Raw genomic sequence first — 13,723 nt, 5'->3', positions numbered from 1 at the left:
GAAGAAACCAAGAAACAGATTCTTAACTCTAGAGAACAAACTGAGGGGAGGTGGGGAGGTGGGTGATGGGGATTAAGGCGGGCACTCACTGTGATGAGCCCTGGGTATCACACGGAAGTGTCGAATCACTGTATTGTACATCTGAAACTAATGTAACACTGTATGTTAACTAACTGGAATTAAAATAAAAATTTCCAAAAAAAGTAGCCTTGAGCTGATGGGGGAGCCAGTCCTTCATATTAGAAGGTGACCGCCCAGCAGCGACCCATCTCCACAGACACTGTCTCCAGCTGGTCAGGCCATACGAACCCCGGGCTGCCCCCGGGCAGTGGTCAGGGCAGGAGGGACACTCCCTCCTCACTCTGTACTGACATTCCAATCATACTACTTGAAATATGTTTTCCTGCTTCCTCAATATTTCACTTTCCCTATCTAAAAGTATTTTAAAGCCTATGGATTTTTAAAAATGACTGCTTGCATTTTATGTGCTTTCTCAGTATGCTTTTAAAGTTTTAAATCTATTTTTTACATGAAAAACGAATGCTTCCCTTGGACAGGTGACCAGCACTTAACTGACATGCTCAACATTTGTGTTACTGAAATGTTTACTCCCACCTGTGACTCCAGACCCGGAGTGAAGCATGTTAAGTGTTCAGAAAACAGTGAATTAATTAATATGGCATATGGGCAGGGGCACCTGACTGGCTCAGTCGGTTAAGCGTCCAACTTCAGCTCAGGTCATGATCTCACCGTTCGTGAGTTTAAGGCCCACATTGGGCTTTGTGCTGACAGCTCAGAGCCTGGAGCCTGCTTCAGATTCTGTGTCTCCCTCGCTTTCTGCCCCTCCCCCACTCACGTTCTGTCTCTCCTTCAAAAATAAACATTAAAAAAAAATTTTTTTAATATGGCATATGGGCAATAATTCCCATTTTGCCCTTATATATTTACTTGGTAAATATGATTCCCTTGTATATTTAAGACTGAAATTTTATTTGCACTTATAAGTAGAAAAGGAAATAATTAAGGGGAAAATTTTTTTTTTTTTTTTTTAATTTTTTTTTTTCAACGTTTATTTATTTTTGGGACAGAGAGAGACAGAGCATGAACGGGGGAGGGGCAGAGAGAGAGGGAGACACAGAATCGGAAGCAGGCTCCAGGCTCCGAGCCATCAGCCCAGAGCCTGACGCGGGGCTCGAACTCGCGGACCGCGAGATCGTGACCTGGCTGAAGTCGGACGCTTAACCGACTGCGCCACCCAGGCGCCCCAAGGGGAAAATATTTTAATAACATGGAAATGGAATAACCCTCAACTACTCATACACCCAAACAATAAGAACGCCCAGTTACCACGATGAACATGATGGACGTCTTGCTCCACCACACAGAGCTATCGGTCCCTCTCCCATTGAGTGTGGTGGCGACTCAGGGCCCCACATATTTCCTCACAGGCCTTTCTACCTACCTAGAACGTCCGCCTGGTCAGTGTGTCCCATAAGCTAACACTTTCTTCACCACCAGTGAGGGATCTCCTTCTCTGAGCAGTCTTCCAATATGCACCTGATCACAGGGGTCAGACCCTCCTCTGGGCCACTCCTGGTCCTGTCACTACATTAATCTCCCAGAGTCTCAGTGAAGTTTACAAACATCTGTCTGTGCCCCAGGGCTGTGAACAAATTTTTAGTCCAGGAGTTGGCTCCTGGGTTCAGGACAAACCCCCTTAGAATTGAACAAATTTGGTTCTATCTCATCACTGGTGACCTTCCTTGCTCTCAGTAATCTTTGAGCCTTTTCTTCTTCTGATCCCCATCACTGTCTGAAAAATAGATTCTAGCTCATTCCTCTGAAAGTAAAGGAACTCGAACTCCAGATGTGGGAATGAACTTCAAAGATGAAGACCTGTTTATTCCTGAGCTTTTCTTCTGAATATTGTTGCTTCCCACTTACATTTTCCCTTGAAGAGCCAACAACATTTTTAAAGTTTTGATGAGAAAAAGTGTATATAACTTGCAGACATGCTGAAATGACAGATATGAGAAGTTTTGTTCTCAGATTCATCACTTTTAAACACCCAAGAGGTTTTATGATCACATTAAGAAACTACAATGTTTAAATAATGGGTCAATTATACAAGCAGCAAACTCTTTATTACACATTTTCCCTCCATAAGAACAAGAATTATTTAATTGATTTTTTTTTATTTTGGGGGTGCCTTACCTTCCCAGCTAAGCTTTTCTGTGGGAAAGTGACCCTAACAAACACAAAATAAAAACAAAAGGCCTTTGTACAGTTGTCCTAAGTAAGTAACAGCAGGAGAGAGAGTAAAAGGCCATCAGTCTCTGTGGCCCTCAGATGAGGAAATGTTACCTCCATGCCCAGCTTACCTCAAAGGTCCCCTTGGTTATGGTTTTTCACAGCTTTGATGCCTTCCTCTTCCTCGTGGACACTATTGGGGTCCTGGTAGGGGACACCCAGCCCCTGCTGGTTCTGCCCCTCCCACAGATGGACTGTCTGCTGAGTAGAAGCCCTCAAACGTTCCTTTTTCTGTAAAGAAGCAAATCAACCATTTAACTTAAAAATATGAACTACCTCTGTGCTCACTTGAACCTACATTTACTACAATTCTTGTCTTTAGAATATAGTTGTCTCCATTCCACACCTGTTACCACACAGCGATCACTCTCTTTAGTTCTAAGCCGTGAAGGTAACACAGGGTGAAGAGGCTGAGGGCTCTCTCGCACCAGCAGCCGATCAGAACTGGCACAGGCACGGCCCTGGGAGCTGCAGCGTCCCCTTGTGCTGCCCGTCAGTCAGAGTCTGGAGAGCAGCAACCAGCCTGAAGAACCTCATCCTTGACCAGTGGACGCCTGAGGGCGGCCGTTTCTGTTAATCCCTGAGACAGACAACCCAACTTGCTCAGGCTCCATCAAACTACAATGGTGCTCACATATTCCTGTCAGGGCCCCTCACCCCAGAGAGCTCCCCGTCGCTCCTGATGACAGGATGGGGAGGTGCTGGCAGGGGAGGGTCCCTGAGCCCCAAAGTAGAACTTCCACACCCTTCACACCCTTCTCTGCCTGGCGATCCACACACTGGTGTTCACAAGACAGAGCCTAGTTGAGTGAGTCAGGAATGTCCTTTTGACCTTCCCAGCACTTCATATCTCACAAAGTTTTATGATAACCTGTCATAAAACCTGTCAGATTTCTCCCTGAAATCTCGTGAACTGGAGAGAGAACACCTGAGTGTCTGATTTGCTACATCTCACCAGAAGCCACTGATATTACTAGGGTTAACCACACACTTAGGTTTAAGTTGGCTCCCTGATAACTATAAGAAATAAAATGGTTGTGGCAATACAAAATTGTGAATTAATATTCTGGAGAGTAAGCCTGTAATACCCCCCAAAAAAATCCCAGCATAGAGCTTAGCAAACGTACCTTAATCATTTCAGTGCGCTGGCACTCAGGATCACAACCAGCCATTGGTAAGATTCTAATCTTCTGCGTCCTTGAGCATCTATTAGCAAGCAGCAGGGTCATCTTTCTATGTGTGACACTGTCTGTAGAGTGAGGTCTGCTGGGAGATGGACAAGAATGCCCCACTGTTGACTAAGAACATTGCAGGTGATCAAACTGAGAGCACAAACAGCTGTGACGATGACCCCTTCCCCTTTAGCAGATGAAGGACACTGGGCCTCGGGTCCTGGCGCTCTGAGGCTTCCTCCTTCTCTTGTTCCTCCCTCTGTCCCTTCTCCCCGGGGGGATGCCGAGGGGCTGAAGCACCAAGTGGAGAAAAAAGGAGAGCAGGCGGCAGGGTCAAGGGCTTTTACAAAGAAATCCCTGACGACAAGCAGAAAGAGAAGGGATATGAAATCTCAGGTCTGTGAGGGTGGTGCAGAGGCCACAAGTCCTGACTCAAGAACTAAAAGTCCCTTTATCTAAAATACAATTAGAAGGAAGGGCAAGGCAAGGAGGCCTCACCATAGCCCAGAGGACAGGAACAGCTGGTGCAGAAAACATTCCTGGATCAAGGGAGGCAGATTGGTGGTACATCAGAAAGAAAGAATGATCCTAACTTAGGAGAGTCTCTGAGGCTGTCAAGAGATGGGACATAAGGAGTGTGGAACACGGGGCACAACAGGGAAAAAAGCACGCTGTAGAATTGTTTGTCTTTTACACCACTGGAGAAAAGCTCATTAAGAGGTTGGATCCGAACAACGTTTATTATGCCAGGTCTCCACACTGCATGCCATCTAATGTATCATTTGACTTAACTGACACACCATTCTGTGAAGTAGATATTATCTCCAATTTACAGATAAGGACACTAAAAATTAGTGAGATTGAGACTCTTCTTCAAGCTTGCACAGAAGTCAGACACTGTTAATGTCTAAACCTCAGTGCTGTTAATCTTTAAAACAGAGCAACAGATTTGAGTATAATTTACATATCATAAAATTCACTCATTTTAATACACAAGTAAATAACTTTTTAGAAAAAAATTGTTAATGTTTGTTTTTGAGAGAGAGCGGAAGCGTGCGCACGCGAGAGACAGAGACAGAGAGAGAGACAGAGACAGCGCGAGCGAGCAGGGGAGGGACAGAGAGAGAGGGAGACACACAATCTGAAGCAGGCTCCAGCCTCTAAGCTGAGCCCAATGGGGGACGGGGTGGGGCACTGGAAGCCATGAACCCCGAACCCCGAACCCCGAACCCTGAGATCATGACCTGAGCCGAAGTCGGTGCTTAACCAACTGAGGCACCCAGGCACCGCGTAAATGACTTTTTAAATTACAACTGGTAGAGGGGCGCCTGTGTGGCTCAGTCGGTTAAGCGGCCGACTTTGGCTCAGGTCATGATTTCGCGGTCCGTGAGTTCGAGCCCCACGTCAGGCTCTGTGCTGACAGCTCAGAGCCTGGAGCCTGTTTCAGATTCTGTGTCTCCCTCTCTCTCTGACCCTCCCCTGTCCATGCTCTGTCTCTCTCTGTTTCAAAAATAAATAAACGTTAAAAAAATTTTTTTTTAAAAAATAAATTACAACTGGTGTACCCATTACAACAATCCGATTTTAGGACATTTCCGTGACCCCAAGAAAGAAATCCTGTGAGCACTGTTCATCTGTTAAGTGCCCCACTTCAAGGAGAGCTGCAAGACGGACAACAGTGCTATGACCTTCAGAGGCAAGGTGCGCGAAGGAGCGGAGGAGGAAAAGCGCCCAACAAGGCAGCCGCAGAACAGGGGTGCAGCGCCTATCCGCTTGGGGTCAGGCCGCAGCCTGTCCAGCCCCTCCCCCGCCTCTGCCACGTGCACACGCCAACGACACGCTCACAATCGGCCCGCCTCCCAGCTGTGTTCCTCTCACGGGAAAGGGCACTGACCGGCGGAGCTGCGTAGACCAGTCCTCTAGGCCTCCTACCGGGAGCACTGACCAAAGTGAATTCATTCACTGGTCTCCCGGCTTACATACTGGTCTCGTGGTGGTTTCGATAGCATGAACTGGCTCCTTGAGAAACAGCAACTTATAGCAAAAGTGAAAAACAGCATGGGAACCGAGCACGTCCCCTGGTGAGATGCACCCCGAAATTATGTCAGTCAGGGCTGAGTCAGGCCTTCTGCACGGCCTCTCGGCCTGGCTGCTCTTTAACAGCCAGTACCAACACATCAGTATGAAGGTTACCTGAAGGTGAGCTTGGCTTTGAAGACGGCTTGTCCCTGTAGACCTGTGTCTTCTCGAACGAACAGGTGGTTGTAATTGCCCTGCAGGGGGGCCTTGTAGACATCAAACACTTCATTGCCCAGATGCAGGGAAAGGCTGGAAAGGAGACACCGGTCAGTGCTGGGGTGGACATGTTAACGAATCCTACAATTCCCATTCTCCCCTACAGGCTTTACTTAAAATGCTGTGTAACTGTGCACTGAGCTCCTGAGAAAAACAGAGATGCCGTAAATAACTCATGCCCTTTTATTTTTTTTTTAATTTTTTTTAATGTTTTTATTTATTTTTGAGACAGAGAGAGTCAGAGCATGAGCAGGGGAGGGGCAGAGAGAGGGGGAGACACAGAATCTGAAGCAGGCTCCAGGCTCTGAGCTGTCAGCACAGAGCCCAACGCGGGGCTCGAACTCACGGACTATGAGATCATGACCTGAGACAAAGCCGGATGCATAACCGACTGAGCCACCCAGGCGCCCCAACTTATGCCTTTTTAAAGCAAAAGGTGGTAAAACTCCTTCTCCTTCCCATTTGAGACATAATAGTTTTGTCAGCTTCCCAATCTCTACCATGTTATTAGTGAAACAGAAATATTTTTCCCAAAATACCAATTTATACTGTCCAGTAGCACCTGGCGCATGGGAGCGAGCATTGGGCGCTTACTCGGATAAGGCAGATACCATGAATCTGATCACATCTTGGGCCCATTTCTAAAGTGTCCTCCCAGAGGCCTAGATTTTGTTAATTCTTTAGTGAAAGAGGACCCCAAAGTAAGGTCCCACATGGAGAACTCCACGCCTCCCAGGCCTCCCTCCGGGTCTGTCAATGCTCTTCAGGCGTTATGGGCTCACCTTCCATCTGACCACTTGACTATCCGAGTATTGCTTTCTTTAATTTCATTTCCTTCCTCATCCCGGCGTTTCCTCCATCTTATAGTATTTTCCACCTGGTTCAAAATACAAGGGCATTACAAAACGAGTGTAACTAAACTGCATGTTCTTCATTTCCTCAAGTGACTTATAATCATGTGCCAAGAATTCGTATGTAGTGATAGAAGAAGCTTCCAAAATAGCTGATGAAGAAACACTGAAACACTCCTACTACAAATACCTAGGGATATTGGTTAAACTAACCATTTTGTTTAAATCTTTCCTAAGCTTGGGGCTCCCAGGTGGCTCAGTTGGTTAAGAGTCAGACTTCAGCTCAGGTCATGATCTTGTGGTTTGTGTGGTTCAAGCCCCATGTTGGGCTCTGTGCAGACAAGCTCAGAGCCTGGAGCCGGCTTCAGATTCTGTGTCTCCCTCTCTCTCTGCCCTCCCCTGCTTGTGCTCTCTCTCTCTCTCTCTCGAAAATAAAAATAAAAATAAAAAAATTTTTTAATCTTTCCTAAGCTCTAGTTTATAACAGTGGAGGTAAAAGCCAAGGACAATGCAGGACGGAGGTATTACCAGACACATCAAAAGTTCAAAGAAAGGATGAGGCTTTGAGTCTACATGAGATGGGCAGTTAACATAGAGATTTCTGCCTACTGTTAAGTCCACTTGAAGGGCTATGAACCCAGTGAAGGGAGGACTAGTAAGCCTGGCCTAGTAAGACAAGGAAGCTCTGGGCATTATGTTAAAAAAAAAAAAAAAAAGTAAATAAAAGAATATACACTTAAGATACTCTTAACAATTAAAACTGGAGACTTGTGCTTTGCCCTGTTTGTTTTTTGTTTTTTGGGTTTTTTTTTAGTTCAAATTTGTCCTACCCATATAGTAGGAAACCCCAAATCATGAAGGTAGCATAAAAATTGGTTCTGCCTCTGGCAATAGCTCATGACGCCCTGTGTGAGCAGTAGAGTGTACAGCCATCCCAGGCCTTCTCAAGAGGAAACATCTCAAGACAAGGCATCTCTTTGTACATAGTCTGAGTTTCCAGAAAGAGCCTGAGAGATTTCTATTGTGGGAAGTCTACTGTAACATGTAGAGGCAGTTCCATATACCTATGTTTATACGAAATGAAGTAACTAGGGGCGCCTGGGTGGCTCAGTCAGTTGAGCATCCGACTTCAGCTCAAGTCATGATCTCACAGCTCGTGAGTTCGAGCCCCGCATCGGGCTCTGTGCTGACAGCTCAGAGCCTGGAGCCTGCTTTGGATTCTGTGCCTCCCCCTCTCTCTCTGCCCCAACCCACTTGCATTCTGTCTGTCTCTCTCAAAAATAAATAAACATTTTTTAAAAATGAACTAACAATTTTCAAGAATTTTTATCTTTACTTCCATTTAAAAATTACAACTGCAAAAAAAAAAAAAAAAAGGTTAGAAAAGTGACAATTACAGGGACTATGAGGCTATGTAACTTCTCCCCTAGAAACATTCTGAAGAGACATTTCAGACCTTGGTCTGAACGGTTGTTTGTTGACTGAAGAGTAAACATAAAACATCATTTCATAATCTCAAGTCTCAAATCATTATCTCTGTTTTATGAAAAACTTAAAAAAAAAAAAAGGAAACAAGTACAGAATGGTACCTTCAATTTTAACATGGTTCTATCTTCCTCATCAAGCACTTTCACACCTTCAAATTCGTCTTCATAATACTGAGGATCAAAAGGTCTAAAAATGGTTTTTTAATCTCAGGTTAGCCATATCTAGTAATGAATATTGTTAATGCTGTAAAATAATAATAATCTTTACAACATGCACCAAGGTGTTTTTAAAGTCACAGTAGACAAGTCACTTCCTGTAAAACTTCAAGCAAGTATGCAAATTAGTGTACTTTCTTGAAATTTGATTTTAACACATCTGAAATAAAATCCAAATGTGACTAATAATTCGAAGTCTTATCTGAAGAATTACATTTTCTGAAATATAAATAACATATGGTCCATCTTTCACCATTTTTAAAGGAAAGTATCGTGTTTAATTGCATAAGAGCTTACACTCATGAGGCTTCATGAAAAATACCCAATACTATGTTGTTGTCCAAGATCATGGTCTTTTCTAGTCACAGTGGCTTTTGCACTGAACATTTATGATTTCTCTAGCAAACTTTCTCAACCTCATTTTTCAGCTTTACACTAGTGAAAAACACCTGCATCATCCTTTCAGATGAGGAATCTCTAATCTTTATGATTAGCCAACTCATAAGAAAAAACATTTATATTCCACTTATTTTTATTTAATATCTTGAAAAAAAACTTTAATCAGTCCTCTTACTTGGATTCTATGCTGAGAAATCTGGGTAGTTTAACAAAGTACAATTCATTTCCCAAATCAGAGTTGACATTGGGGATTTCTATTTCTATTCTGCCTTCAGAAATCAGCTCTTCCTCCTGTTGGTCCTGAGGCACTCCACGTTCTTCCTAAGAGGAGAATCAGAATGTGAGAGCTTGAAGTGAAATCAGAAATGCTCTAGCTGAGGGCACCTGGATGGCTCAGTTGGTTAAGCATCCAATTTCAGCTCAGGTCATGATCTCATGGTGTGTGAGTTCAAGCTCCGTGTTGGGTTCTGTGCTGACAGCTCAGAGCCTGAAGTCTGCTTTGGATTCTGTCTCCCTCTCTCTCTGCCCCTCCCCATCTTGTGCGTGTGCGCATGTGTGTGCATGCTCTCTCTCTCTCTCTGTCTCTCAAAAATAAATGTTAAAAGAATTTTATAAAAAAAATAGAAAGAAATGCTCCGGCTCTCCCAGAGTAGGCAGATGCAGGTGTGACAGGAAGTAAATTCAGGCACCACTTTAGGAATAAAGTAGTCAGTAACCCCTCCAGGTCTCTCCCTAAAATTTCATCCTCTCCGCCAACAATACCACCATGGGAAACAAGACCTGTAAGCCTGCATTACCAGAAAAAAATACTTATTTTGTTGGCATATCTAGTTTGCATAAGACATTAAACAAAAGAACTGTGAAATTGTACAACCCCTCAGTACTAAGTAACTATTAAAATCAGAGAAGAGGGCACTTGGGTGGCTTATAAGCATCTGACTTTGGCTCAAGTCATGATCTCACGGTTTGTGAGTTCAAGTCCCACTGCAGGTGAGTTCGTGCCATGCTTCTCTCTTTCTCTCTCTGCCCCTCATGGGATTCTCTCTCTCCTCTCTCTCAAAAAAAAAAAAGAAAGAAAGAAAATCAGAGAAGTCAAATAGCACATGCTTTTTGGCACAGGTTTGGGTTCAGAAAAACTTAAGCCAAAGGTTTTCAAATTATGAGTTTTCAGAGTTTAGCCCCTAAAGTTTAGCATCAACCTCTTCTGAGCAGTTTCTTCGGTGCCTTCTAATATCCACAAATTCCCAACACAGCTGAGAAAGTCACCCATTTATCAGATGTTTCAGACTGCTACTCAATTATCAATGTCCTCTCCCCATAGGAGTCAGACCCGTCAGGCTTTGAAGCTTGTTTAACTTTGAACACTGGAACCTGTTGAGGTTACTGAGTGTACTTACATGAGGCTGCCCTGGAATGGATTGTTCATTGTCCCCATCGCTGTCTGAAGAAATGTCACCTATGTCTCCAAACAGATCCATGGTCCTACTATAACCTTCAGTGTTGGGAGAAAATGTACAGCATTAATTTCTCTGACTGAAGTTTTTCACACAGCTCTTACCCCATCACTTCGACGTTTTCCCAAGATTCATAAACCAAATCTCCTCTCCACTCAACCAACCTCAGACTGGCTCCCTGAGCCTAGCCCTCAGGAGCCCGTCAAGTGTCTCTGGATAGGGAAGGTGGTCAAGTTGGTTGGTGGAAGGCAAAGCTGCTGTGACAGCCAGCTTTCAAGATACTTTCTGGTGGTTACTGCCTCTGGTATTCCTGCCCTTGCATAGTCTCCTCCAACACGTATCATGGCTGGTCTATCCGATCGATAGAATACAACCTCACTTCCAAGGCTAGGGCACGACTTTGTGGCTTTTCTGCCTTGCTCTTTCTCTCCTGCTCTAGGTCACCCGCTCTAGAGGAAGCCAGCTGCCATGAAGACACTCAAGCTGCTACGGAGAGGCTCACGTGGCAACAAACTGAGGCCTCCTGCCAACAGCACAAGAGTGAACCATGTTGGAAACAGATCCTTCAGTTCCAGGCAAGCCTTTAGATAGTGTGTTCTCAGCCAACGTCTTGATTGCAATCTCATCACAGACCCTGAGCCACAACGACCCTGCTAAACCAATCGTGACCCTCAGAAATGGTGAAATATTAAATGTTTATTATTTTAATCTGGCCTTCCCAGGGGATGTAGTTGGAGAAGGTGAGGCATGGTATGCAGGTAACACAAGGTATGTCTAATCCAACACTCATCTCCCTAAGCCTTTGGACTCCCTCCACATAATGCCAGGGAAGCTTTATTGCAAGTAGGTCACCAGTGAGTTTGTTTTAGTTAACCAACCAGCTACAGAGCCGTGTCTCACTATATGCTTTATGCGCTAACACATCAAATCCAGAGTACCTAAGTGTACCCAAACCAGTTTGGCCCATGCTAGTGTTATAGTCTGTCCTTCATCTCACATTCTTAGAATATACTTCCACACATATTCCCTAGGCTTCTCCCTGTATCAGCAAAATCTTGCCATTCTTTTGGGAAGCTAGTTCTTCCTCATTTGGGAGTTCGTGCTTTCTTCGTCAGAATCTGAGGAGGTCGTAGCGCTGGGTCTGCTGGTAACAAGTGGGTCAGACAGCAGGCAAAGGGTGAGCCTTGAGGAGAATACAAACTGCCCCAGGTGACATTATTACAACATTTTCAAGCAAGGAAAGACCAGTTTCTTCAGACCTAGGGAAGCAAACTTCTCACAAGCAAGGGAGTCTCAGAGTGATGAGGAAATCGAGCTTTTCAGCTTCATCCAAAGACACCCCGCTCCTAGTTTCTTTCTCTATCCAATGTCCTTTCACATGAGAGATATCAAGAAGCTGTGGATTCAATTAATGTTTTAATTCTGCAATTGCACAATTAAATGTTGTCTAACATCCTGCTACCTCGGCCTTCTGATTATGAGGTAGAAGATTCTTTTAGGGCTGTAATGAACTCACTGGTTCTCTGACCATGACCTGAGCTGAATATTTAAAGACCTAAGCTTGTAATTTTCTTCTGTAAGTCCTCCAGAACACTCAGAAGCATCCATGCCACACCACAGTCCAAATAATCATCACTACTGCCTAACAAAGTGTAGCAGCCATTAAAGCCCTCAAACATAGGAGATAATCTGATGCATCATGCCACCACACCATGGATTACCACCAATCCCACTGCCTGTCGGTGAGAAGCTCAGACCTGCATTTAAACCCAAACTAACCTACCAATCGCCTCTTTGAGGATTTGTTTCCTGGACTACCCGGTCAGGTCCAAGTGGGGCAAGAGAAAACACACCAGTTATCTATACAGAATTTTTTAAAAATTGTACTGAGGCGCCTGGGTGGTTCAGTCGGTTGAGCATCCAACTTCAGCTCAGGTCATGATCTCATAGTTCATGAGTTCGGGCCCCGCATCGGGCTCTGTGCTAACAGCTCAGAGCTGGAGACTGCTTCAGATTGTGCCCTCATCTCTCTCTGCCTCTCCCCTGCTTGCTGTCTTCCTCAAAAATAAACATTAAAGGGGCGCCTGGGTGGCGCAGTCGGTTAAGCGTCCGACTTCAGCCAGGTCACGATCTCACAGTCTGTGAGTTCGAGCCCCGCGTCGGGCTCTGGGCTGATGGCTCGGAGCCTGGAGCCTGTTTCCGATTCTGTGTCTCCCTCTCTCTCTGCCCCTCCCCCGTTCATGCTCTGTCTCTCTCTGTCCCAAAAATAAATAAACGTTGAAAAAAAAAAAATTAAAAAAATAAAAAAATAAAAAAAAAAAAAATAAACATTAAAAAAATTTTTTTTAATTGTACTTAGGTTAGCACTTTTGGAAATGAGGGAACAAAGAGAAGAGGTGAAATTATTAAACTTAAAAACTTACAGTACGGAGCTGAAACTCATACCTGAGGAAGAAAAGTGTCCAGCTGGCACTAATGCCTCTGGGAGGGGCAGGTACAATAAAGCTGATTCTCCAAGTGTTGGTAAAGCTGCAAATTGGACAGAGCTGCTGTGGGAAGGAACTGCCTCTGCTGAGACTGAAGTGTTTGTGGGTCTCTTAGGAAAGCTGCAACTTGACAGGAAGCCTCTAGAAAATTCCAAAAACAAACAGGAAGGAGCAATCTCTTATTTGTTATCCAGTCTTCCAGTCTCCCTCCAGCGCCCCCTAACAGGGGGCAACTGGCAAAGATGAAATGTGATTACAGAAACTTGGCACCAGCATCACTAAGTTTGCAAGATAAGAGAATAACGGACACACATGCCTACTAGTTTAAAAAAAAAAAAAAAAGTAGGGGCGCCTGAGCGGCTGAGTCCATTTACCGTCTGACACTTGGTTTTGGCTCAGGTTGTGATCTTGCGGTTCATGCGATTAAGCCCCATGTTGGGCTCTGTGCTGACAGCTTGGATCCTGCCTGGGATTCTCTTCCCCTCTTTCTGCCCCTCCCCTGCTCACTTGTTCTCTCAAATAAGTAACTTAAAAAAAAACAAACAAACAGGCATACGAGTTTCAACTTGGTAAGACAAGAAACAGCACGAGACTGAAGGTTTTGGTGTTAGGAAAGTGGCACAATGGTGATTTAGGACCTTCTCTTTCAATGTCACTTTTCTATGGTCCAATTTCAGGATAAGCCTCCCACAGCCACCACGCCAAGATTGTACCAACAGCACGAGAAGTAGGGTGGAATCCATTCATAAGTGAAAGAGCAGTGTATGTAGAAGAACACCACAGAAAAGACATATGTGCGTGCTAAATTTAAAACATACCTGCAAATTCCTTGCCATTCCATCGACTCAAATTTCCCTCCGATTAGTGACTCACTTGTAATGAACAGAATGTGTTGGACTTCAATGTGACTTTCCATGCTAGCCACAAAACCTAAAAAAGGTAATACAGCTTGTCCCCGGTTCCCTCTCTTGGGTGCTTGTCTTTGGATCCCAAGCATCATGCTGTGACAAACGAGGGCCAGGACAGGGATGCAACAAGTGACACATTCACCGT

This window comes from Lynx canadensis, chromosome B3 (assembly GCF_007474595.2).
Source record: "Lynx canadensis isolate LIC74 chromosome B3, mLynCan4.pri.v2, whole genome shotgun sequence".
Lineage (NCBI taxonomy): Eukaryota > Metazoa > Chordata > Mammalia > Carnivora > Felidae > Lynx > Lynx canadensis.
The sequence above is the reverse complement of the archived record's forward strand: the minus strand, read 5'-3'. Positions refer to the sequence as shown.